The sequence below is a fragment of the Carcharhinus amblyrhynchos genome, unplaced genomic scaffold (genome assembly GCF_965287045.1).
Source record: "Carcharhinus amblyrhynchos unplaced genomic scaffold, sCarAmb.v2.hapA scaffold_49, whole genome shotgun sequence".
Classification (NCBI taxonomy): Eukaryota; Metazoa; Chordata; class Chondrichthyes; order Carcharhiniformes; family Carcharhinidae; genus Carcharhinus; species Carcharhinus amblyrhynchos.
This window is the reverse complement of record NW_027649790.1, coordinates 478,198-503,540: the sequence shown is the minus strand read 5'-3', so window position 1 is coordinate 503,540 and position 25,343 is coordinate 478,198. Positions and strand designations below refer to the sequence as shown.

Below are 25,343 nucleotides of genomic sequence, written 5' to 3'. Positions count from 1 at the left end.
GGTGGCACGGTGGCATAGTGGTTAGTGCTGCTGCCTCGCAGTGCCAGGGACTTGGGTTCAATTCCGGCCTCAGGTCTCTGTGGGGATTTGTACTTTCTCCCCATGTCTGCATGGGTTTCCTTTGGGTGCTCTGGTTTCCTCTCACTGTCCAAAGATGCACGGGTTATGGCGATTGGCCATGCTAAATTGCCTCTAGTGTTAGGGGATTAGCAGGGTAAATGTGGGTGGGGGGGCGTTACAAGAATAAGGCCTTGGTAAGATGTGGTTGGTACAGACTTGATGGGCCAAATGGCCTCCTACTGTACTGTAGGGATTCTATGATAGAGTCCCTCATTCTTGCTGCTAATGAGTTTTCTCCTGAATTTCCTATTTAATTTATTAGTGATTGTTTCACAATTATTGCCCTTAATTATGCCAATAACACCTATCTCAGCCAATTTGGAATCTCCATGGACTCAGCTGCTTTGCATTCACCCTCAGTGGGCCAAACCATTGTATACAATCTCAATGGGCCAATACCTATTACTGGCTTCTCCTCAAACAAAAATCAGAGTTGACTAAACCCAACCCCCCGTCCCCTCCATGCAACTTCTTTCCTGATGTGTATACAAATTGATTGTCAGATATTTGGGTTGTTATTGCTTATTGTATGTGGCAAACTGCTGCCGAAGTTCATCCAGAGATATAGGAGTAACATAATAGCATAAACATTCTACAACAAAGGAATGTTCTGGTTTTATTTGGATTTATCAACAAGGTGACCGACATGGGCGAGAAGTTTGTCAGTGGGCCTTCGTGTCCAGAAACTCCTCATCCAACTAATAGGCCTCTGTTCCCTTCACATCTCGCTTCTTTTATGTTTGCAGTCAAGGTGCATTAAATATCATACCCAGCTCCATCTTTTTTCTATCCCAAATGTCCACACATGCCATTTCCAACAGGGCCACTGGTTAGCAGTAGAGTGAAAATGCCATTTTAAAAAGAACTTTGTAGCTCTCATCTTATCCTATCATCTTCCATCCAGAGGTGTTGAGAACGGTGTAATTGACGAAGTGGCAGAGATCAGTCCACTCAGCACAGATGAGGCCACCTTTATGGTTTTAATTGAAATGGCTGGAAAGGTCACACAAACTCTGTATCAGTGTTGTATGCTGCTCCCCTTTGCAAGAGGATAAGAATAATTTTGAACTCTACCTTTACAATGAAGCTTTGCACACCTTGCATGAATTTCCACAGTGCAGACCATTTCAGGTTACAGCTGGCATTTGATCTCATATTGCACCAACCTTTCTTCATAAACTTGCTAACATGTATTGGAAAGGGTCAGAAGACATTTGCGACAGTACGAAAGCTAATTTACTTGGAAAAACCATTTTGCATTTAAGCACAGTCACTTGTAGCAAGACTGCACAGATCAGGCCTAAATGAGTCTTGCTAGCTGCAATAAAACTCACTCGGACACTCGCGACCCTAATCAGCTGCTGGATCAACTTCTAATATTTTTTGGATGAAGTCATCAAATCCTGTTTTTCATTAAAATTAGAGGCTGCGATATTAATATCCCAACTGAATGCTCAAGTACTCTGTCAGCTAGGACTGTTGCATTGAAAATAGTCAGCACGCCAATGAGGAAAGGGAGCCAAAAACCAAATTATTTTCTGCTCAGATTTTGTGATTTTTTTTTAATTTGGGGTCACAAGGAGTGTTTGAAATAAAGTGCTTTTAATTTTGGAGAGTGACTTGTTTATAGAGTTAGTATATTTACACCAACTCAAATCTGATAGTTCTCCTTGCGTTTCGCAGTATCAAGTTTCTTTTGAATTAAGTAGTGCCTTGTATAACACCCCACCCAATGGATGTATGTCAGTCATAAGTCTGCTACATTAGTGAATTTGTATTGGCCCACCTGAAGTTAAATGCTTCAAGCATATGTGTCTTCCGAGTTCATAAGATATAGGAGCAGAATTAGGCCATTCAGCCCATCAAGTCTGCTCTGCCTTTTGATCATGGCTGATATACAGGATGCTCCTCCCCACTTTCTTGTCTTCCCCCCATAACCCTTCAACCCATTACCAATTAAAAATCTGTCTAACTCCTCCTCAAATTTACTCACTGTTTCAGCATCCGTCACACTTTTGGGTAGCGAATTTCACATATTCACAACTCTTTGGGAGAAGTAGTTTCTTTTCAATTTTGTTTTAAATTTGCTGCCCCTTCTCCTAAGACTATGACCTCTCGTCCTAGAATGCCCCACAAGAAGAAGCATCTGCTCCACGACTACTTTATCCATATCTTTTTATCATCTTGTACACCTCAACTTGATCTCCCCTCGTTCCTCTAAATTCCAGAGAGTATTGGCCTAAACTGTTCAATCTCTCTTCTACTATGCAGTTAATTACTGAAGAAGCTAAGTGTTTAGAATATTGCATTCATAATTAATTAATTATGCTGTTTAGGAACATCGGGAATAGCAGTAGAACGTTCAACACCCCTCTCCTTCCTCTTGGCTGATTTGCACCAATGCCATTTACCTGTCTTGATTCTATCATCTTAGACATTGTTACTATTTTTTAAAAACATTTGTAAGCTTAAGCTTAGTCTTACTCTTTCCCCCTTGATCCAGAATTGAGTTTGAAATCCTGCATCCTATGCATTACCAAGGTTGCTGATGTGCACTTCTGGCCTTGTCTCACCATCGCTGCTGCCTACACCACTATTCCAGACTTTAATCACCTCTAACTCTACTCATATTTTTGTTCTCATATCCTGCTTGCCAGCACTTGTCCTTCCCTGTACACTGACAGCGTTGTCTGGTGCCAGTTTACCTCGCCCCTCAGATCAGTCCTTTTTGACCTACACCATTCCTCCGTCCTGCTCTTAAAAACCTATTCATGGCCTCACACACACTTTACCTTGGTGAACTGCTGCCTTGAACTGCTGCAGTCTCTTGAGGTGCCCCTGTGTTTTTAGGGAGGGAATTGCAGGATTTTGACCAGCGACAGTGAAGGAATGGCAGTATAGTTCCCGGTCAGGATGGTGAGTGACTTTTAGAGGAACCTCCAGATGTTGGTGTTGCCAGGTATCTATTGCCCTTATCCTGCTAGATGGTTTGGAAGATGCTTCCTAAAGGATCTTGGTAAGTGCCTGTGGTGCATCATCTAAATGGTACACCCAGCTCCACTGTTCATTGGTGGTGGGAGAATTGAATGTTTGCTGAAGAGGATTTAAGTGGGCTGCTTTGTCCTGGATGGTGTCAAGCATCTTGAGTTTTGATGAAGCTGCCCTCACCTGGGCAAAGGGAGAGTATTCCATCACACTCCTGACTTGTGCCTTGTAGATGATGGACAAGCTTGCTGGAGCCGTGAAGTGATTTACTCATCGAAGGAATCCTAGCCTTTGACCTGCTCTGGTCGCAGTTTTTATATGGCTAGTCAAGTTCAGTTTCTAGTCAAAGGTGATCCCCAGGATGCTGATAGTGGGGGATTCAGTGATGGTAATGCCTTTGAAAGTCAAATGGCAATGGTTATGTCCTCTCTTATTGAAGACTTGTGGTATTTGTGTTACACAAATGTTACTTGCCACTTGTCAGCCCACGCCTGGATATTGTCCAACTCTTGCTAAATTTGGACTGCTTCATATATCTGAGGAGTTGCAAATGGTGCTCAATGTTATGCAGTCAGCAGTGAATATTTCCACTAGGTGACCCCCTCCAAACATGCCCCCTCTCGTATCTTCTCAGCCAACTCTAGTCTTCTATGCATTTGCACCCCATATCTCATCCTGCACAATCTTAGCTCCAGTCTCTCAAACTAAACTCTTCTTCCTCCCTTGTTCTCTCTTGTACCAAATTTTTGACCAACTCTTCTAAATCTTCTATTTTGACATGTTATCTGTTTTCTTCCCAGATTTTTCTGTCTCTGGGTTACTTTGGGGTGTTCTTCAATGTTAAATGCTTCAGATAAATGCAAGTTGTTGCTTCAGTTATTATTGTCAGTGGTTAGCATTCATTGCACAGTACGTTGAAACATGTATTGAAGTCAGCTGTTGTTTGGTGTTCAGAGCTAAAGCAGCCTGTCTTCTGCTAATGATTAGCAAAGGAGGGAAACTGGGTCATGTGTAGAAGGTGCTGTTGTTAAGAGATCCAGCAATATTCAGTTTTTTGTGAATATTTTGTTCATTTGAAATATAATTAACAAAATAAACTATGGTCCTTCTAGTGACTTAGACACCCACAGACACACTGTAACCATAAATATCCTAGCTGAGCTGTGCAGATTGTTGAGGTGCCACATTTGGCCATTGCTTCTGATTGGTCTTGATTGACTGCCTTGTTGGCAATGGATTAGAATAGAAATTAGCACTGAATTTAAGTGACCTGGCAGGTGACAGGGCCAGCCATTGCACCAGGGGATGTGCTGACACCTACGATCATGGTTTGCCCTGGCTAGGGGTAAAGTAAAAGCTCAGGGCAGTTTTTTTAAAAAAAAAGTTAGGTTTAGTTTATTTATTAGTGTCACAAATAAGCTTACATTAGCGCTGCAATGAAGTTACTGTGCAAGTTGCCATAGTCCGGTGCCTGTTCGGCTATGCTGAGGGAGAATTTAGCATGGCCGATGCACCTAACCAGCACGTCTTTCGGACTGTGGCGGGAAGTCGGAGCACCCAGAGGAAACCCGTGCAGACTGTGCTCAGTGACCCAAGCTGGGAATCCTGATAGGCTAAAAGTGCTGACTGTATCAGCACTGGGGTCCCTACGGAGCCAACTGCTCCCCAACAACTCATCCACATCAGAGTCAGTAAGCATCATCCAGCTATTCCACAAGGAAAACGTCACTCTTTTTGGTGACTTTTGGAACTTTAATTCTAATCACAAAAGCCAATTCAAATTCAATCCAAACATGGCTGAGGGGCAGACCAGATCCAAGCTGACAACGCGAGTTCCTGGCGCTGTGAGGCAGCAGTGCTAACTGTTGTGCCACCGTAGCCAGTGAGGTTAAACAGAGGCTTTACCTGATGCAATTTTTCAAAGCCATCTCAGCCTTTTGGTGAAGATGAATTGTTAGGTGAAGCCCAGGATGGGATGCAATGCCTCATCCCGTCAGTTTAGATCTTGTTTGATCAAGCCTGAGATGGGACGCAATGTCTTGCCTTGTCAGCTTGGATCTGGTCTGTCCCTCGTGTTGGGACAATGTTTGGATTGAATTTGAATTGGCTTTTGTGATTAGAATTAAAGCTCCGAAAGGTACTAAAAAAAAAGAGTGATGTTTTCCTTGTGGAATAGCTGGATGATGCTTACTGACTCTGATATGGATGAGTTGCCAGGGAGCAGTTGGTTCCGTTGGGACCCCAGTGCTGAAACAGTCAGCACTTTTAGCCTATCAGGAAAAAGAGCTTCTCTTAAAATCTCCTCTTTTAAAGTTCTTCAGCCGCCCTGAGACTGTGATCAATCACCGTCTAAACAGAATGTTGTCTTAGTGCTAATTGAATTGGCCGAAGAGTAATGCAATTTCTTCCACTTTCCGGACCCACAGCTTTAAATAAAGGAGGATCAGCTAGCTGATCTCGAGTTTCACATGTGAAGCAGTTCATTTCCTCTGGCTTGAGACAGAGTCAGCGATGGTCTGAGTCGAGGAAGTGTGTGTCTGATCCCTCCCAATGGTTCCCAATTTTGTTTAGATTAGATTTCCTAAGCCTCCCATTGGTGGCCAGCCCCTGAATGTCTCTCTCTTTGTGACCCCAATGGCATGGGAGAGTGGGAGCCAGATGTTGTTGAGTATTGCAGATTCCTATCAGCCGCCAGCTTGGTGGCTTATTGAGTTTCTGACCACCTGTTGTGCGGCTTCCCCTGTTGACTTAAGGCGGGCATTGAATGAGTTGGAACATGGGTACGAGGATCTTGCATGAAAATGAAAATATTGAGTCTTGCTCCATTAGGTGTCGTTTTCTAAATACTGAGTAATTAGATTCAGAAGGGGAATTCAGTCTCACATTTTGCAGTATGTCACATGGCGCCTCAGTGAAAAACTTGGAGGACTTTCATTTTAAATGTCTTAAATGAAGTTCAAGCTTGCTTTTGGATTCCTGCTGTGCCCAGTTTTTTTGCGAGCTGGATGCCTATCCTGATTTTCTTCATGCCGCCAGGATATTTGTTCCAGCGGCTGTGGTTTCAGGAGGGTAAGCAATGTGTTGGGTGTGAGGTGCCTGTATGTAGGGGAAATGAAAGAGTCAGTCAGGCCACACAGTCATAGGTGGACACCGAGGGTGCTGTTTACCAAGACTGTGACCTTACACTGGGAATGGTGTTTAACATGGGCAAACGTCAACGGGAAAATGTAGTGCATTTAAAGTAGGCTGTCTTTCTCCTACCTCCCCATTTCTGTTCCTTTGCATGATTCCCTGGATCCAATATCTCTAGCCAAGAGGAACAAGATGAGAAGAAGAGGAGGTTGGGGAGCACTGGTTGAAGCAACAGATTAGATCAGAGACCATGGATTTAAATCCATTCTGAACTGATAAATTGTTTCTGTTGTAAGGGTTCTATGTGTAATGTGTTTGGGCTGATCAGATTCTTGGTGGCCAAGGGCCTTCAGCATATCTGCCCTCACAGCTGGCTTTTTTGCTGAAGGTACAGGATGAATGGCGTGGGAAATTGGAGGCTCCCCCGGGCACAAGAGGCTTTTTTATTCATTTGGATGTCGCTGATTGGCCAGCATTTATTGCCCATCCCTAGTTTGCCCTTAGAGGGCAGTTGAGAGTCAACCACAAGTCACACGTAGGCTAGACCGGTAAGGACGTCAGATTTCTTTCCCTAAAGGACGTTAATGAATGAGATGTGTTGTTCTGACAACAATGGTTTCATGGTCATCAGTAGATTCTTAATTCCAGATTTTTTTTATTGAATTCAAATTCCAGCTTGTGCCATGGCGGGATTTGAATCTGGGTCCCCAGAACATTAGCTGAGTTTCTGGATTAATAATCTAGTGATAATACCACTATGCCATCACCTTCCCATGGGATTTGAAATCGAGGCAGTACCCTAGCAGAGGGAGGTTCCGATGTATCTTGCATTGTGTTACCTGGGAGTACTTGGTGCTGACGTTGGATGTCTATTCTTTGCGTACACTCAACCTCCCTCACCCAGACCACATCATTGATTGAAATATTGTGATACGAGTTATGTTTGTACAAAGAACTAGAAGGGTCTACACCTCGTATGAATGTCTCCAGAGTAGAATTTTTCTTAAATGGAACAGCTAAAGTTTATTGAACCAGTTTTCTAGTCTCTAAAATGCTTAGTTAACTATAAGACCAGCTCTCTAATCTTTCCCTTTCGGGGCTAGTCCAGCAGATGGGTCTCTCCCATGCTCAGGGACCTTTGCCTGGTGAAAATGACACGAGATTTTGTTGGAGAACTTGTCACAAATAACGTTTAGCAACCCAGCTTCACAGAACAGAGCATCCAATGTAAAATCTCACGTCAGTATTTCAGAGGGTTGCAATTCTTATCTGCAGCAAAAATTTGTAAATGTTTTCTTTGTCAGTATTCTTGGTTCAGCACGTGGTTGAATTTGCCAGTGCGTTCTAGTAGGGGAAATGCTAGCCCCCAATTCAGAACATGTTGGGAAACCAATTTTAAATATAGACCATTTTAAAATATATATATATATAATATATATATAAACAGTGATCTTTGTGATGGGATTAATGGTACCTGTTCCTGCAGAGTTGACTTTCCTGAACAATTTGGGAATTTAACTGGAAATTTTCCCACTTGGAGATCCTCAGTGACACAACATGAAGAGTATCAGCTTCCTAAAATACTGAAGCTCCAGCTGCGCTGTCTTATGCATTCTCCTTCCTTCCCTGAATCACGACGATGATAAAATCAAGACTCATTTCACTGACTGCAGCTTGAACTCATTCTTTAAAGACTTCAGAACTGTGGACTTCATTTTCTTTCCCCCAGTGTTCTCTCTCTCTCAGTTGATTTACAGGCTTTTAAAACCAGTGTTTCATGAACCCTCGCTGCTGTTCCTTGATTTATCTTGGCCCCTGCATTTTCCTGTAAAAACAAAATCCTTATGTCGCCATTACTATTCAAGCCAGACACGTTAAACGTGGTGTCTAGGAACAAAGCCCAGTCCGTCACTCAAAGCAGCCTCCCATCCATTGACTTGGTCTACACTTCCTGCTGCCTCAGCAAAGCAGCCAGCATAATTAAGGACCCCACACACCCCGGATATTCTCTCTTTCACTCTTTTCCATTTGGAAAAAGAAAACCAAAAATCTGACGACACGTACCGACTGACTCAAGCACGGCTTCTTCCCTATTGCTGTCAGATTTTTGAATGGACCTACCTTGCATTAAGTTGATCTTTCTCTACACCCTAGCTATGACTGTAACGCTACTTTCTACACAGTCTTGCTTTCTTCTCTGTGCGGTAGGTTTTGTCTGTATAGCGCGCAAGAAATAATGCTTTTCACTGTATGTTAACACGTGTCAATAATGAATCAAATCAAAATCGACTGGAAAACACTGGCTGAGAGTAAGGTGGAGACAACTTTAATCATTGCTTTCAAAAAGGAACTGGATAATTATCGGAAGAGAACGGATTGCAGGATTTTGAGGTAAAGGAGGGGGAATGGAAGGAGCTGTAGAGCTCTTGCAGAGAGTCTGGTGTGTTGGGCTGAATGGCCTCCTGTTCTGCAACCATTTTGTGATTTTCTTTGCTTTCAACCTTAGTGTATCACATTATGGGCTCTTGCCCTTCACCTAGATTTCTTAAATCGAGTGACTACAAGGGCCAGTTTGCACGTTCTACAACCGTGTGCATTCTGATCTAGTGGCAAAGATTAGTGGGAACCTGGAGGATTGGAAAATCTTTAAAAATCAGCAGAAAGCCACGAAAAAAGCTATAAAGTAAAATAAGATGCATTATAAGAGTAAACTAGCTCTAGCTCAGAAGGGTGGCAGGCAAAAGGCAGGGAATTATAGGCCGGTTAGTTTAACGTCTGTTGTGGGTAGAATATTAGAATCTGTCATCAAGGAGGAAATAGCGAGGCATCTAGAGGGGAATTGCTTGATAGAGCAGACGCAGCATGGTTTCGTTAAGGGGAAGTCGTGTCTGACAAATTTATTGGAGTTCTATGAGGAGGTGTCTAGGGCGGTGGATAGAGGAGAGTCGGTGGATGTGGTCTTCCTTGATTTTCAGAAGGCGTTTGACAAGGTACCTCACAAGAGGTTATTGCAGAAGGTAAGGGGGTAGGGTGTTAGCTTGGATAGAGGATTGGTTGTCAAACAGGAGGCAGAGGGGGTCATTGGGTGCTATTCGGATTGGCGGTTGGTGACTAGTGGAGTGCCCCAGGGGTCGGTGCTGGGGCCTCAGCTATTTACCATTTATATAGATGATCTGGAGGAGGGAACCGAGTGTATGGTGTCGAAATTTGCTGATGACACCAAGATTGGTGGAACGGCAAATTGTGCGGAGGGTGTGGAGAGTCTGCAGAAGGATCTAGATAGGCTGGGCGAATGGGCCAGGAACTGGCAAATGGAATTTAATGTTGGCAAGTGCGAGGTGGTCCACTTTGGTAGGAAGAATGGTAGGAAGGACTATTACGTGGCGAAAAACTGCAGCAGGCGACGGTGCAGAGGGACCTCGGGGTCCTTGTGCATGAGTCGCAAAAACCCAGCCTGCAGGTGCAGCAGGTGGTCAGGAAGGCTAATGGGATGCTGGCCTTCATAGCGAGGGGGATTGAATATAAAAGTAGGGAGGTCTTGCTGCAGTTGTATTGGGCACTGGTGAGGCCGCAGCTGGAGTACTGCGTGCAGTTTTGGTCGCCGCACTTGCGCAAGGATATTTTGGCCTTGGAGGGAGTGCAGAGGAGGTTTACTAGGCTGATGCCGGAGTTGAGGGGGTTGAGCTATGAGGAGAGGCTGAATAAACTAGGCTTGTACTCATTAGAGTTTAGAAGAATGAGGGGAGATCTCATTGAGACGTATAAGATGATGAATGGGATGGATAGGATAGAGGTGGAGAGACTCTTCCCGCTCAGAAAGGACAGTAGGACTAGGGGGCACAGCCTCAAGATAAAGGGGGGGGGGACGGTTTAGAACAGAGTTGAGGAGGAATTTCTTCACTCAAAGGGTGGTGAATCTCTGGAATTCTCTGCCCGTTGAAGTGGTGGAGGCTGCCTCGCTAAATATTTTTAAGACGCGGGTTGATGGGTTTTTGATAAGCGAGGGGATTACGGGTTATGGGGAGAGGGCGTGAAAGTGGAACTGAGCGATGACAGATCAGCCATGATCTTATTGAATGGCGGGGCAGGCTCGAAGGGCTAGATGGCCTACTCCTGCTCCTATTTCTTATGTCCTTAGAATATAAAAACAGATAGCAAAAGTTTCTACAAATATAAAAGAGTGGCTAACGTAAACATTGGTCCTTTAGAGGATGAGATGGGGGGATGTAATAACTGGAAATGAAAAAATGGCTGAGGCACTGAACAAGTATTTTGTTGGTCTTTACAGTGGAAGACACAAATAACATGCCAAAAATTGAGGACAGGAAGGCTATGGCAGGTGAGAACCTAGAAACTATCATCTTCACGAAAGAAGTAGTGTTGGGCAAACTAATGGGGCTAAAGGTAGACAAGTCTCCTGGTCCTGATAAAATGCATCCCAGGACACTAAAAGATGGCGGGAGAAATAGCAAATGTGTTAGTGGTAATTTACCAAAACCCGCTGGACTCTGGGATGGTCCTCGCAGATTGAAAAACAGCAAATGTGATGCCACTGTTTAAAAAAGGAGGTAGACAAAAGGCGAATAACTATAGGCTGATTAGCTTAACTTCTATAGGAGGGAGAATGCTTGATTCTGTCATCAAGGAAGAAATAGCAAGATATCTGGATGTAAATTGTCCCATTGGGTTCATGAAGAGAAAGTCATGTTTGACTAATTTGGTGGAATTCTTTGAGAACATTACATATGCAGTAGACGGTGGGCAACCTGTGGATGTGATGTATCTGGATTTCCAGAAGGTATTTGACAAGATATCACATCAAAGACTGCTACATGTGATAAAGATGCATGGTATTACGGGTAATGTATTAGCATGAATGGAGAATTGGTTAACAACAGAAAGCAAAGAGTGGGAGTAAATATGTGTTTTTCTGGTTGGTGATCAGTGACTAGTGGTGTGCCTCAGGGATTAGTGTTGGGACCGCAATTGCTTATGATTTACGTAGATGATTTGGAGTTGGAGATCAAGTGTAGTATGTCAAAATTGACAGATGACACTAAGATGAGTGGCAGAACAAAGTGTGCAGAGGATGCTGAAAGTTTGCAAAGGGATATAGATAGTCTAAGTGAGTGGGTGAAGGTTTGGTAAATGTGAGGCCATCCATTTTGGTAGGAATAACAGCAAAATGGACTATTATATAAATGGTAAAAATTGCAGAATGCTGCTGTGCAGAGGAACCTGGGTGTCCTCTTACAGGAATCTCAAGGAGTTGGTTTTCAGGTGCAGCAGGTAATTAAGAAGGCAAATGGAATTTTGTCCTTTCTTAGAGGGATAGAATTTAAAAATGGCAAGGTTATTTTGCAGCTGTATGAGGTGTGATGAGGCCACACCTGGAGTATTGTGGACAGTTTTGGTCTCCTCACTTGAGAAAGGATATACTGGCACTGGAGGGGGTGCAGAGGAGATTCACTCGGTTGATTCTGGAATTGAGAGGGTTGGCTTATGAGGAGAGACTGAATAGACTGGGGCTATACTCATTGGCATTCAGAAGAATGAAGGGAGACCTTATAGAAAATATAAGATCATGAAGGGAATAGATAAAATAGAAGCAAGGAAGATGTTTCCACTGGCAGATGAAACTAGAACTAGGGGGGCATAGCCTCAAAATAAGGGGGAGCAGATTTAGGACTGAGTTGAGGAGGAACTTTGTCACGCAAAGGATTGTGAATCTCTGGAATTCCCTGCCCAGTGAAGCAGTTGAGACTACCTCATTGAGTGTCCTTAAGACAAGGATGATACATTTTTGAACAGTAAAGGGATTAAGGGTTATGGTGAGCGGGTGGGTAAGTGGAGCAGAGTCCACGAAAGTATCGGCCATGGTCTTATTGAATGGCGGAGCAGGCTCGAGGGGCCGAATGGCCTACTCCTGCTCCTTGTTCTTTTGTTCTCATTTTGCTCTGTGGACTTCAAACTCTGCCAAGAATCTGGTACGGGAAGCGGCGTGTGGTCTGTTTCTCTCCTGTCTATTTTCTGTGGTCATTTCTTTCAGAGGTTTGGCTGTGGGTGGAGAGGCCCCCTGACTGGCATGAAAGAAACTTTAAGCTGCAGATCTCAAAATATAATTTGATTGGTTTTCCCATTGTCTCTGGTATTTGAAGGAGGCCATTCGGCCCATCGAGTCTTCACCGACAACAATCCTACCCAAGCCCTATCCCCGTAACCCCCCCCTTATTTTACCCTGCTAATCCCTCTAACCTATGCATCCCGGGACGCTAAGGAACAATTTAGCATAACCAGTGCACCTGACCCGCACATCTTTGGACTGTGGGAAGAAACCGGAGGAAACCCACGCAGGCACTGGGAAAACCTGCAAATTCCACACCGACAGTGACCAAAGCTGGGAATCCAACCCAGATCCCTGGAGCTGTGAGGCCGCAGTGCTAACCACTGTGCCACCCCTCTGAGCATCGGAGGGCTGAGACGATTTGAAATTGTTTTATATTTAGCTCAACCCAGAATTCTCTTTCTTGTCATCGCCCTTGTATCTTCCTGCCTGAGCTTTTGTACTAACTGTGTTGGATTTTTTTTTTGATCCTGTTTGAAGTTTATATTTTTATTTATTGCCATTTCTGCTGGCCCCTGCCAGCTTTTCCAATTACTGCCGCAGCTCCTTGTAATTGCTTCTGGTAATGGCTCTGAACAATTGCGCTAAATGTGCTGCCTGGATGGCTTGTGCGATCCACTCCATTAAAAGCTAATGCATTTCAACTTCAGCAGCCTGCAGTGGTCATGGGCGTCAGGACAAGGCACAAGGCTTCCTCTTTGCGTTTCGGCTTGGAATTCAGTTTTAATTGAGATTTCAGGATTTTTGTGCCGCTGTGTTTGGCATTTCCCGGTGAGCGAGCTGCAGGGTAACGGTGACCAGAATTACGGTCGACCATATGTTGCACGTCAGGTGAGTGGCGAGTGCCATGATAGTGGCCCCGAGCAATTAAACAGGAACGTAGCAGAACAGCAGCAGTGGGGAAGTGAACAGCATGGGAGAAGCAAGTTGCAAAGTGATGTACAGCACAAGGAGGATGGCAGGGGTAAGTCTGTAGGTAAACTTTTAAGTTAACCTACCTACATCCTAAACTAGATCAAGTAATTAGTTTTTAAAGTCTTTTAAAAAAAAAAGTGCTTGGTTGATTAACCACAAACTTTCATTCATTAAACAAGTGGGACTGCATTGAATGGGGGTGGTTGGTATGCTGCATCAACTATATGTTGGAGTGACAAAGTAAAGTTGATTTATTAGTCACAAGTAGGCTTACATTAACACTGCAATGAAGTGACTGTGAAAATCCCCCTGTCGTCGCACTCTGGTGCCTGTTTGGGTACATTTGAGGGAGAATTTAGCATGGCTAATGCAGCTAACCAGCACGGGAGGAAACTGGAGCACCCGGAGGAAACCTACACAGACACGGGGAAAATGTGCAGACTCTGCACAGGCTGTGACCCAAGTCAGGAATTGAACCTCGGTCCCTAGTGCTGTGAGGTAACAGTGCTAACTGCTGTGCGGGAACCACCAGGATCCGGGATGAGCACATTTTGTAATTAGTGGCTCCATCTTGAAGAACTTTGGGGTTGTTGAGTGGGAGCCCAAGATACAGACGTGGGCATCAAGGAGAGGAAAGAATTACCTGAACACTTTGATCCAGGAGGCAGTCACATCACTTAAGTTAGTGGCACAAGCCTGGTTGGGTGGGAGACCAGAGCTGGGATGGTGCGACAGCAGTTAGCCATGTAAGGAATCCCTGGGTGCAGTGATGGAGGAGCTCCAGCCTTTACCGTTATGCATCAGACTATGTGTGGACGAGGGGAAAGGCTGCAGGTTGGGTGACAAAACCATCTGTGGCACTGTGGTGAATGAGGAGAGTGAAAAGCAATGTGAAATGGGTAAAGAGAATAGATACTGTTCCTTGCAACCACGACCAGGCATTTTGAAGATTGTGTTGACTGCTTAGTGCTAGGGCTAAGGACAACATCTTGACAGAGAATAACTTGCAGAGGAAAAGGGTGAATCCAGTTGTTGGGGTCCATAGAGTTACTGGTGACATTGTTTGGACTAGCAGTTACATTCTGTTGGGATTGTTTATGGAACTAAAATGTTTTTTTTTTATTGGTGTCAGAAGTAAGCTTGCATTAACACAGCAGTAAAGGTGCAAATCCCTTTGTCGCCACACTCTGGCACCTGTTTGGGTACACTGAGGGAGAATTTAGCACGTCCAATGCACCTAACTAGCATGTTTTTCAGACTGTGGGAGGAAACCATAGCATCCGAAGGAAACCCATGCAGACGCGGGGAGAATGTGCAGACTCTGCACAGACTGACCCAAGCCGGGAATTGAACCCAAAAGTGTTGAAATAAAAATGCAGAACCTTACAGTTAATAATTTCTGGATTGTTTTTTGAACCACATGCAAACTAGCCTCGTGGCAAACCGATGGCTGAAAGGATGGTGTGGTATGAAGAGGCATTGATTCATATGGCATTGGGGCCATTATCGAGTGAAATGGAAGCTGTTCCATTGGGATGGGCTGCACTAGGCTGGTATCTGGCGAATTGAATAGCCAGGGCAATAGTTAGGACTTCAAACCAATTCTCCCAAATGTGGGAGGAGTCAGGAATGGTACATTTAAAAAGCAGTAGGAGTAAAGCAGAGTAGCGATTTGGGGGGCGGAAAATAAGCAGAGTGGATCTGGGGAAGAGCTTAACAAGAGTAATGGAGCATTCGCGACCGGCTGACATTGAATTATAGAATGCTTACAGCACAGGAGGAGGACATTTCGCATCAGAGCAAAATAGAAAAATCTAAATGGACTAAAAGCATTTGCAAAGAAGATGTTGTAATTAATGGGTTTGATCTTGTATGGAGCCGTGGTTCTGAGTACTTGAACTCCAGAATTAAATATTAAAGGATACTTGACTTTTATAAAGAGATGGGCGAAATGGAAAAGGAGACCAGGTTGTCTTGGCAATAACAGGCATAGCAAGCAATTAGAAAGGCAAATGGCCTGTTGGCTTTTATTACAAGGGAATTGGAGTGCACAGACATTTTGCCACAGTTGTTAACCTGGAGTACTGTTACATTTTTGATCTTGACATTGAAGGATGTATTTGTATTGGAGGAGGTACGGTGATTGGTTCCTAAAACGAGAGGGTTGCTCTGTGATGAGAGGTGAAGGAAATTGGGGTCTATGTTCTCTGGAATTTAGAAGAATGAGAGATTGAAACATTCAGGACCTGATTCTCCAGCCTCCCAGCTGTGTGTTTCTCAGCAGTGGGAGGCAGTGTGCCATCCGCTGGTGGTGGGAATTTTCTGATCTTGCTGCTGCCAATAGTCTGAAGCCAACAGTAAATGGAAAAATCGGTAGGCGGGGGGTGCGCTGGCAGCAGGACCCGAGAATCCTGCTGGCGTGGACGGCTGGTGAATCCCATCCGCAGTACAAGTTTCTGAAAGGGCTTGGCGGAAGTTGTTTCACCTGGCAGGGAAACTCCAGAACATAGGAACGTGGTCTCGGAATAAGGGGTCAATCATTTAGGACTGAGATGAGGAGAGATGTCTTCACTCAGAGGGCTATGAGTCTTTGGAATTCTCTCTCCCTTAGAGTTGTAGATGCACGATTGTTGAGTATGTTTAAGGCTGAGAGAGAGATTTTTGGTGTCTCGGGAATCGAGGAATATGGGGAAAAATGAAGTTGAGACAGAAGCTTGGCTATGACTGTACTGAATGGTCAGTTCTTTATATTTTAAGGTAAAAGATGGAATAACATGCAACAAAAATACCTTACTACAGGATGGCACTTAGTTGGCCTCCTTCTGCACTGTAGGGGTTCTATGATAAGATGTGGAATCAATTTGGATAGAGCCATGAAATGAGGAGTAAAACATAACGCTGGAAGTAGTTTATATACCTACTAACAGTAATTGTGTGTCTGGCAGAGTATAAATTATATTGAGTGATTTAGTTTAAGTCTGAAGCGAGAATCTTAAATCTGTACAAAGCAAATTACATAGGAATGAGAAGTAAATTGGCTAATGTAGATTGGAAAATACGACGGTAGCTATGCAATAGTGAATACTTAAAGAATAAATTCATAATTTGCAATGATTATACGTTAAGGAATATAATCCCCACATGAAAGGTGATTTGACTGTGCCTTGTATTGAAATGGAAGAAGCAGTTTAGGATGTTGGCACAAGTATGGTAAGCCTGAGGATTAAAGAGAATAGTAGAATTCAGCAAGGGATGACCAAGAAATTGATAAAGAAGGTGAAAATAAGGAAATAGGAGTAAATTAACTAGAGGTATATGAACAGATTGTAAAAGCTTCTATTGGTATATAAAAAGAGGAGAAGAACGAGAGTAGTTGGGGGTTCCTTAGAAGATATTATAGGGATTAAGGAAATAGCAAAGGCATTAAATGAATGCTTTGATCTATCTTCACAGGAGAAGGCATAAAAAGACAATCCAGAAATAGTGGAAAATCAAGGGTCCAGTGAAAATAAGGATATTGATATAAGTAAAGAAAAGGTGCTGAAGAAATTAATGGGACTAAAAGAAGATTCCCTGGATCTGATCGCTTACACACTGGGCTTTTGAAAGAGGTGGCTGCAGAGACAGTAGTGTATGGATGTAGATGCTCTATAATTTCCTAGATTCTACCACATTCCCCATAAGTAGTAAACATTGTCCTGCAATTCAAGAATGGGAGAGAGAAAATGGGGAAGAATGGGCCAGTTAGCAAGACAGTGATACAAAGAAGGCTAGAATCTATTTTTAAGGATGAGCTAACAGGTCAATTAGAAAATCCTAATATGATCGGGCAGAGTCAACACAGCTCAATGAAAGGAAAACAATGTCTGAGGTTGTAAGTGGTTGGGTGCTGAGATGGGTTCAGAGGAACTAATGTAAGATTTTCAGATGTTTTTGATAAAGTACCACATAAGTTATTATACAAAACTAGAACTCATGGCAGATTGAGGTTGGTTAATAGAGAGCAAAAAGGGAATAGGGATAAATGTTTACTTTCAGGTTAGCAGGCTACAGTTAGTGGGGTACTGCAAGGATCTGTGCTTGAACCTCTGCTTTTTACAATTTATTATCAGTAACCTAGAGGAAGTAATTGAGCATAATTTTGCTGATGACACAAGGTTAGGTGGAAAAGTAGCTGTAAGGAGGATGCAAAAAAGATTAGACAGATTGGCCGGAATTTTATTGCCCTGCCTGCCGCAGGAATTGGAGCAGCTGAGGGGCGGACGATGAAAAGATTTCTTGACCTTGGGTGGGATTTTATGGTTTCAGGATGAGTGGAGGTTGGAAAATCCAGCCCATCGTTATAGTGGAAATGGATATTACAGATGAAATATAAAGTAAGTAAGTATGAAGTTATCCACTTCACATGGAAAGATAGAAAACCAGAACATTTTTAAATGGTGAGGATCTGGGCAAATGTTGCTATTCAGAAGGACCTGAGTGTCCTTTTATAAAAATGATAAGTTAACATGCAGGTACAATAAGAAAAGCAAATGGAGCATTTGCCTGTAGCACAAAAGGATTGAAGTCTAGGAACAAAGAAGTTTTATTGTAGCTGTGATGAGACCATGGAGTATGTGTACAGTTCTGATCTTTTACCTAATGAGCAATATAGCTGTTTCATGGAGGGATTGCAGTGAAGGATTCACTAGCCTGGGATTATTAGGTTCTCCTGAAGGAAGAATGAAGTTGACTAGGATTACATTGCCCAAAGTTTAGAAGAATGAGAGGTGATGTCATGAAGAGATGACATTCTTAAGCAGTTTGGCAGGGTAGATGTTTGAAGGATGACTAGAACAAGAAGTCATGTTCTCAGAATAAGTGGTCGACCATTTGGGGTCTGAAACGAGGAAATATTTCTTCACTCGAAAGGCTGTGAATCGTTGGAACTTGATACCCGAGAGAACTTGGATGCTCAGTGACTGAGCATTCGAATCAGAGATCAGTGTACCTTTGGATGCTAAGGGAATCATGCGATTGGTGGATGATGTGGGGAAGTGTCGTTGCTGTAGATGATCAACCATAATCTTGGAGCAGATGTTGAGAGATGATTTTCTCCTATTTCTTGTCCTGCAATCCATGCTTAAACAGGTCCATGTACTGGTGTGTGCTTTGACAAAGCTTTCTTTAAACAAAAAAAATTCTTCCCTCGTGCCCCAGCCATAACGAGGAAACCAAACGTTTGGTCCTTCCCAGTGCAATGTTGAAAGCTGCCACTAGAGGGTTACGTGAGTGTGAACTGGAAGGCGATTTTCCCCCTCCTCCCTCGTGGTCTCTGCTCAGCGACGCCAAATGGCCCGGACTCGGAAAACAGTGATTAAGTGGACCTTAGTGAGAGCCCATGCTTGGCCGTCCAACATGCCTCAACTTGATGAACTGAGTCACCACGTTGTCAGCTGTGCAGAGTAATTAAACAGTAGTTAAAGTGTACGGAACAGGTGCTGGGATCAAATAGCCAGCCACTTAGCCTGACTGCATCAACGTGGTTGCTGACTTGCATCCTGTGAGTTGTTGATATTGGTGTTTATTGCTGTGTTTTTAAAAACTATTTCTGAGTTACACATTCTTGCCTTTTGGAAACTATGACTCTGTCATTTAGTCGTGGGAGTTATAATAAGCTCAACTGAGCCTGGAATTTATCATTGCATTACCTCAACTATATCGCAGGGATGGGGAATTTTCTTGCTTGGCTTCTAATGGACGGGTAGCTTTGCCTTCTTTGGCTTTGCTTGTCTGTTAATGGGTGCTAGCCCTTTGTTAGCGTTATCCTTATGGATAAGGACTTTGTACTTTAATGCCCTTTGCACCTAGATATCTGGCTCTGCCTTTGGTGGTGCTCCCTATAATTGAGAGCACACATTTGTTGGCTCTTTCTCCAGTTCCTCAATATGTTCAAACTATCAAAAAATATCAAATATTGTGGAGTTGCAATTTCCCTGGAGAATCGTCAATTTTACCATGTTTCCTGAACACCAATCCCATCTTCTCGAGTAGTTAAGTAATTGGTGGTTAGTTAGCAGCTAAGTGTAAAAGTGGGGTTCTTTAGATTCTGGAATAAAGCAGACTGATTGTGACCAGATTGATCCTGATTGTCAGTGTGCCACTTGGCTTTCCGAGCAGATCTGACACAGCTGTTTTCTTCATCGTTGACTTTCTCTTGCTAGTCTGTATCTCTCTCGGGCGCTGTCTTTTCTCATGAGCAAAATTAACTTGAATGTTTTGGGCAAAATCAAAAATAGTTGAGCATATACACAGACAGTCCTGCATGACTGAGCACCATCCATTGCCTGGAACCTGTACCTGTACCCTGCTGCTTCTACACTATCAGGCCAGGTCAGATTGACCCCTTGTTTTAGCAACTCAAATCTTCTCTTCCATTCCCAGTTGTTTCCTTTTCTCCTTTTGAAGGTGCTACTTGTGTTAAAATGTGACTCCTTTAACACCGCCAGCCCTTTAAGATCTCAACTTAAGTGGCGATTCTTTAGGTTCCACGACACATGGAAGTCCACAGATTGAGGCCATTTGGCCCAACATGTCAATTAGTTCCACGCCTCAGTTCTTTCTCCATAGCTCTGTAAACCTTTGCTTTTTCTGACGGTTACCCGTTGAATCAGCTTGCACCATTCTTTCAGGCTGTGCATTCCAGATCAGGACAACTTGCTGTGCAAATAATATTCTTCTCGTCGTTCTGCTGTTGCTCCTTCCCCAGGTTCCTACAGGCGTCGTCTTAAATCTGTGTCGTCTGGTTATCTGTCGACCCGCCTACCAGTGCAAACAATGTCTCACTATTTATGTCAAAACCAATCACAGTTTTGAACGTTTCCCATTAACCATCTCTGCTCGAAGGACAACCACCTCAGCTTCTCAAGATGCCCCCATGTAGCAGACATTTCACATCCCTTGTATCATTCTAGTAAATTTCCTTTGCACTCTCTCCAAAGTCCTCACATACTTTGCATTGCATGGTGTCCAAAATTAGACACAATACTCCAGCTGAGGTCTGAAGAGTGATCTATAAACATTTAGCAGTTCTGATAAGAGTCATATTAGACTCCCACACTAACTCTATTCATTTCTCCACAAATGATGTCAGACCTGAGTTTTTCCAGCATTTTCTGTTTTTATTTCCAATTTCCAGCATCTGTAGTATTTCACAATTTCAATTTGGCACAACTTATTTGCTTATACCCTACACCTCTACATGTAAAGCTCAGAATCCTGCACAATATTTTTAACTGTATTATCGATTTGCCCTAACACCCTCAAAGGTTTGTGTTCTCTCTGCTCCTCCATCCCTTTTATAATTGTGCTATTGAGTTTGTATTCCCATATTTCATTCACCCTTCCAACAAAATACAGCATTATATTTTTATATTAATATTTAACGTTTATTAGTGTCGCTAGTAGGCTTACATTAACACTGTAATATAGTTACTGTGAAAGTCTCCTAGCCCCCACACTCCGGTGCCTGTTCAGGTAATACTGGGGGAGAATTTAGCATGGCCAATGCACCCAACCAGCACATCTTTCGCACTGTGGGAGAAAACTGCAGCATCCGGAGGAAACCCATGCAGACATGGGGAGAATGTGCAAACTCCGCATGGTGACCTGGGTCTCTGGCACTGAGACAGCCCATTTCACCAGCCTTTGGCCTTCTGAAGTCCGTTGCTGTCCTCCTCGCTGTTTACTGCATCTGTAGATTTTTAAATTATGCCCATTATATCCACATCCAGATCTTTACGACAATAGTGCTAATCTGACTTCACGGCGATACCACCATATGTTTCACTCCAGTCTCATAAACTTTTCACCTCTGATCTCTGCCTTCTGCCCCTTTTGCCAATTTTGTATCCACAATGTCTCTGCTCCTTTAAATTTACAGGTTTCAATATTGCTGACATGGTACAAATAAAATGCCTTTTGAAACTCTACATTCGCAACATCAACTGCATTACCTGCATCAACCCTCTGTTATTTAATCAAAGAGCTTAGTCTTTGATTTGATTTATTATTATCACATATATTAACATATAGTGAAAAGTATTGTTTCTTGCTCACTATACAGACAAAGCATACTGTTTGTAGAGCAGGAAAGGAGAGGGTGCAGAATGTAAAAGCATACAGCAAGAGTGAAAGGTAGAATTAGAGGGTATGCTGGGGACCGTTCACAAGAGGTTGCCATGTTCCAGTGCTGTCATCATTGGGCACAAGTCTGTCAGACACAATCTGCATTTAACAATCTTTTGTTTGGCATTTATTAATGCATGTTCTTCCAAGTGAACGTTAACAAAGATTGGCAGATCATTCACTCATGGAGAGTGCTGCAACTCTACCAGACATTGGTGAGACCACATTTGGAATATTGTGTTCAGTTCTGGTCACCTCACTATAAGAAGGATGTGGAAGCATTGGAGAGAATGCAGAGGAGATTTACCAGGATGCTGCCTGGTTTGGAGGGTAGGTCTTATGAGGAAAGGTTGAGCGAGCTGGGACTTTTCTCTTTAGAGCGGAGGAGGTTGAGAGGCAACTTAATAGAAGTTTATAAGATGATGAGGGGGATAGATAGAGTGGACATGCAGAGACTATTTCTTTGGGTGGATGTAGCTGTTACGGGGGGGCATAACTATAAGGTTCATGGTGGGCGATATAGGAGGGATGTCCAAGTAGATTCTTCACTCAGAGTGGTTGGGGTGTGGAATACACTGCCTGCTATGATAGTGGAACCAGACGCTTTAGGAACTTTCAAGTGGTTATTGGATAGGCACATGGAGCACACCAGAATGATAGGGAGTGGGATAGCTTGATCTTGGGTTTGGACATAGCACAGCATTGAAGGCCGAAGGGCCTGTACTGTGCTGCACTGTTCCATGTTCTATGGAACGTATCAGCCGTCAAGCTGTAGCCTGACTGGACCCAATGCCCATGCACGCACTTTCAGAATGGGTTACTGGATTGCAGTTGGCATCAGGAAGCCAGGTTGATGAGGCCAGTTGTAGCTTTCATTGCTGTCCTGGTGGGATCACTAACCCAGGCAGAGGGACACACTGTAGGGTGTTCCACTTGTATGTGATTCATCGCCACACTGCATTGTGGCTTTGCTAATTGCTGCTTGTTATCTTGGCATGTCAACAATTATTGGCCATTGAATTTGCAGAAATAGGCCATTCAGGTCAGTGTTTATGCTCTGTACAAGCACCACCCCCCCCAACCACCCCCCTCACTTTTTCCCCTCCCCTTATCAGCGTAATTTTCTATTCCTCTCTCTGTGTTTATTCAGCTTCCTCTCAAATACCTCAGTGCAATTTTCCTCAAGTACCTTCCGTGTGGTTCAGAGTTCCACATGAAGTTTCTCCTGAGTTTGCTAATGGATTTACCAGTGATTAACTTGTATTTATGGCCCCTTGTACTGGTCTCCTGCATAAGTAGTAATATCTTCACATAGGAAATGAATGAACATTTGAATAATTCTGATGACCTCTGTCAGGTGAAGTGAGTCTCACAGAATCTGCTTCTTTGGAAACCCACTCAAAAAACCCACAGCCTTTACTTCCTTCAAGGATGATAGTAACAGGTATACTGAGACACTACCACATGCAAATTCACCTCCAAATCACACATTTGACTAGAAAATACATTGCTCCTTCGTTGTTTTTTAATTTTTTTTCTTAATTTATTCGTGGGATGTGGGCACTGCAGGCTGGGCCACCATTTATTGCATATCCCTAATTGCCCTTGCCTTTGAACAGACTGGCTTACAAGGTCATTTCAGAGGGTAGTTAAGAGTCGACCACGTTACTGTGGATCTAGAGTCAGATGTAGGTTAGACCAGGAAAGAATGGCAGATTCCTTTCCCTGAAAGACATTAGTAAACCAGATGGATTTTACATTAATCAACAAAGGTTTCATGGTCATCATTAGACTTTTACTTCCATATTTTTGTTACTGTGGTGGGATTCGAACCCTCATTACTAGAGCATTATCCTTGGTCTCTGGATTACTAGTCCAACGACAATATCACTATACTATTGCCTCCTGTTAAAATCTTGGAGTGTTCTACCAAACGGCAGCTGGAGTTTATTTACCACATGGTCGCTAGTGGTTCAAGAAGGTGGCTACCAATCACTATCTCGAGGCAATTTGGCTTGGTATTTAACCACATCCCAATTAATAACTCATGATGCGTTCTGTCATGATTCAGTACTGTCAACAGAAAATAACAGCAGCACCAAGACTCTGGTTGAGGAGGAGGTGATGGTTGTGGGATGTTGGAGAGGGGGGGAGGTAGTGAGGTGTGGATGCAGGGTTCCTTACTAGGATAGTGTTCTAGATTTACGACCAATCTCTGACGCCTGTCTGGCCTTTACAAAGCATCACATGTCTAGTGCATGTAGTCATGCGCATCCAACAAAGTGACTGGATGGAAAAGAGGATTGGCAAGCCTGCTGATCCCTTTATGGCCAATAGTCACACTTCAACCACTGTCTCTGCAGAGGTGACCCTTGATTGGTCTCTGACTTTTGCCACTGAGCATTTGAAGGAGCTGTAAAAGTTTGATATTTTTACTTTTAACCCACTGTAGGCTTGTCCCAAGTTTGAAAGAGTTGATATAGGGTATTCCACCCTTATGTAAATCTAGTTGACCGGTTGATTTATGTTAAATTATTGCAATCGATCTTTGTCTTTCACGGTGAATGCAAATCTCTATTTTCCCAGGACTGAAGTGTTAACTTCATGTGGTAGGAAGCTAAGCTCACACGCCAGGATCCCTGCTGGGAAAAGCATCTGTCAGCTCCCCGTTAAACACCAGGGACTTGAGCATATTGGAGTTCACTCCCTTAACGAAAGTTTGTATCCCATAAAACTGGAACCAAAGAGTGCAGGACACTGGGTATATCTGCACTTCATGCACCTGGTGATTGCTTTGTCTCTGTATGTGAACGTATGTGTGTGTGCATCATCTCTATCCCATATTGCTTCTCAGCCTTTTGGCTAAGATCAAGTGTAGTATCGACATCCTGCACTTGGTTGAAGTCATTAGGTTACATTTCAGCTTCATTTGAAGCAATTTTTAAAAGCAGCATCTCGGCCTTTTGGCTAAGATACAGATGAGATCGAGCCTTGGCGGAGGTGCAGTGCCTGCCCAAATCGGCTTGGATCATGTAGATCAAGCCCAAGACAGGCAGTGAGAACACTGTCTTGTCAGCTTGGATCGGGAATGTCTCAGTAGCTGAGACTATGAATTGGACTTTGGATTAAATTGGATATATAAACAAAAAAAAAATCCTATCCCATACTGCAGCACTCTGGCGATCTTCCACCCTGGTGTCCAATCCCACAGTGTGGTGTGCTTTGGCACAGCGCCCTGGTGCACTGCTGCCCTAACACATCAATACTGAAATGTCCATGCCAACTACAAAATGAAAAATTGATTTAGTCTTTGCTGCCTAAGCTTTTCTCCTGCAGAGGTTGAATTTTGCAAGCAGTTGGAGTCTTGGAGTACTTCTCCTAAGTAATTAATCTATGTATACGAACCTGGAAAGTTTTAGTAGACTGTTCAGTTGAGCCGACCATCTGAGCTATGTCTGAGTGTCTGGCCCAACAGCATGCTACTGTTTATCCTCTTTATTTCAGTGAGATTTAATATCTGACATCCCAGAACATCAGTGTTAACCACGACCTTGAATTGGAATTCTCAAAGTGCACCCAAAGTCGACGTTGCGTTTCAACTGAGTTTTTCACTGAATTAGAACAGTTTTGGTTTTTCTGGGTTACGTTAAGATAATTGGGTCGCAGGGATACCACTATATATGCTTCTCTCCAGTATGATAAACCTTTCACCTCTGATCTGCCCTTTAGCCAATGTTGTATCCACACTCTTGTTGCTCCTCTAATCCCACAAGTTTCAATAATGCTAACGTGGCACTTACGAAATGCCTTTTTAAAACTCCATTCACAACATTGACTGCAGTACCTGCATCAGGACCTACCTCTGTTAGGGTGGCACAGTGGTTAGCACTGCTGCTTCACA

At 43.4% G+C, this 25,343-nt stretch overlaps 1 protein-coding gene and 1 non-coding gene across 6 annotated transcripts in view; both read left to right on the top strand.

Annotated features, from left to right (window-relative positions):
• pknox2 (pbx/knotted 1 homeobox 2) overlaps positions 1-25,343 on the top strand; it is a 422,849-nt gene that overhangs the window by 114,773 nt on the left and 282,733 nt on the right. For 2 of the 5 annotated variants that reach the window (XM_080182214.1, XM_080182215.1), the window contains exon 3: positions 10,526-10,576. The exons of the other annotated variants lie outside the window; for them this stretch is intronic. The gene's annotated coding sequence lies outside the window, so the exon portion shown is untranslated. The remainder of the gene's footprint in view (positions 1-10,525; positions 10,577-25,343) is intronic. 5 annotated transcript variants of the gene reach the window in all.
• LOC145337471 (U2 spliceosomal RNA) lies at positions 24,285-24,476 on the top strand. Its single transcript, XR_013885360.1, has one exon. It is a non-coding gene; the product is annotated as a U2 spliceosomal RNA (small nuclear RNA).